The sequence below is a fragment of the Schistocerca piceifrons genome, chromosome 5 (genome assembly GCF_021461385.2).
Source record: "Schistocerca piceifrons isolate TAMUIC-IGC-003096 chromosome 5, iqSchPice1.1, whole genome shotgun sequence".
NCBI lineage: Eukaryota > Metazoa > Arthropoda > Insecta > Orthoptera > Acrididae > Schistocerca > Schistocerca piceifrons.
The window spans coordinates 400,559,479-400,561,512 of record NC_060142.1 but is presented as its reverse complement, the minus strand read 5'-3'; the positions used below and the strand labels follow the sequence as shown (position 1 = coordinate 400,561,512).

At 38.9% G+C, this 2,034-nt stretch overlaps 1 non-coding gene across 1 annotated transcript; it reads left to right on the top strand.

Annotated features, from left to right (window-relative positions):
• The first annotated feature begins 364 nt into the window (after positions 1 to 364).
• Positions 365 to 439, top strand: Trnat-ugu. The gene has a single exon. It is a non-coding gene; the product is annotated as a tRNA-Thr (tRNA).
• The last annotated feature ends 1,595 nt before the right edge of the window (positions 440 to 2,034 follow it).

Sequence of the window (2,034 nt, the reverse complement as noted above, 5' to 3'; positions counted from 1 at the left end):
ATTCAATACCATTAGCCGCTGACAGGCGTTGATATACATCAACGTCGACAGTTCAAAATATGTGCCCCGACAGAGACTCGAACCGGGGCCTCCGGTTTACGTATTGATGTATATCAACGCCTGTCAGCGGCTACTGGTATTCATTTAGCTGTAATTTCATTCTTCAGAGCTGCACGGTCACCAATGGCATCCGCTCTTTCGGACATGTCCGAAAGAACAGATGCCATTTTCATATCGTTACGGCTAACCGGCTGATAACCTTCCTCAGTGCCGATTGCACACGGATTGCCTGAACTCTTACGGGACTCCGTTGATTGACGCAAGCGTACCGCTGATAAGTCTCTGCAGTCGCACTATTCTCTGTGCCGCCGGTGGCTCAGTTGGATAGAGCATCTGCCGTGTAAGCAGGAGATCCCGGGTTCGAATCCCGGTCGGGGCACACATTTTCAACTGTCCCCGCTGATCTATATAAACGTCTGTCAGCAGCTAATGGTATTGATTTAATTGTAATTTCATAACCTGAAATCGTCACGTACAGCATGAACAAAGCGTGTTACTGAAAACTTGAAGACAGAAACATAACGTGAGACGGATATCTGTGCAGTCGTGGAGCACTCTTTGTTTCATCGAACTCGACCATCGTGCATTGTTGTTGTAGCCTAGAGAACGAATGCTATTTTCTTTCACTGCATGTCCCTACATCTCTGCGTAGCTATTGCACACTAATTGCACTTCCTCCAGCTTGTTGTTATTAATCTTCGGTCTTTCTCTACCGTTTGTACTTTTTCTACGTTCCACACAACTCTCTGTGTTTGGCCTCTCAGTGTGTATTCTGTCAACTTATCCGTTCTCTTAGTCTCCTTGATTCGATTATGCACCTCATGATTAGTTACCCGATCTACGCATCGAACACTCAGCATTCCCTGTTTTATCAGATTTTAAATACCTTTAATTTCTGCTTGTCTGAAACGCTTACCGTCCATGTTTCACTTCCGTATGGGGCTACACACCATACAAATACATTCGAAAGAGGTTTCCCAAAGCTTAAATATATATTCGATGTTAAATAATTTCACTTTTTCAAGAAATTCCTTCTTGGTATTGCTAGCCTAAATCTTTCTTGCTATGCTCCCTGCATAGCATATCCTCTTCACTTTCTCCAGTATAACTTATTTTGTTACTCAAATACAAAAGTCATCAGTTGTAATTCCGTTAGCATCGCTTAATTTGATTTGTGTACATTTCAGTACAGGTATTGTACTTTTATTCATGTTCATCCTATAACATCCATTCAAGAAATGTTCCATTCCGTTCAATCGATTTCACAGTTCCTTTGGTATCTCTAAAGCAATTACAATGTCATCTGTCATATTGTAATCCCTTAAAAAAAAACAGAATTTTCTTCTAAACGTATTGAATAATTTCATCATTTATCTCTTCGTGCAATTTTTTCGACCTTTTCATAATTTTGGAAATAGTAGGAGTTATATTGGTTTTACTGTTTAGGGTCATGGCTTTAAAAATTCGTTAGCTATTCTATTTACAGAACCTGACCTATATTTCTACTTACCTGTTTCAGAACAACCCTTGGGTTATACATATATGAATAATTACTGTTAATTTTATAATATGACCATAAACCTGATATCTCATGTAAGCATATCACTAAGTTACCTCTAACCAACTTCAAATTATAGGTAACTTTGTAAATTCCTTAACTTATGGCATCTTACATTTCACGACCCGACCATAGTAAAATTCAAATTTCCTTTTCCCGGTAATAGCATCCGAGAAATCCACGCCCACAGCTATTATTGGGGTACTATTTTACTTGAACTGTTTTACTTCCTGCAAATATAACCTAGGAAGATGTCATTATCATTAAAGTGTGCAGTATAATTTACGTGCTCGAGAAAAATAGTTGCTGTATTATGTGCTTCCTTTCAACCATCTGTCCACGGTAATAATAAAGCCATTTCAGTTAATAATACGAAGTCATATCAATGATTCTTACGGTTGACAACAGTTGGAAAG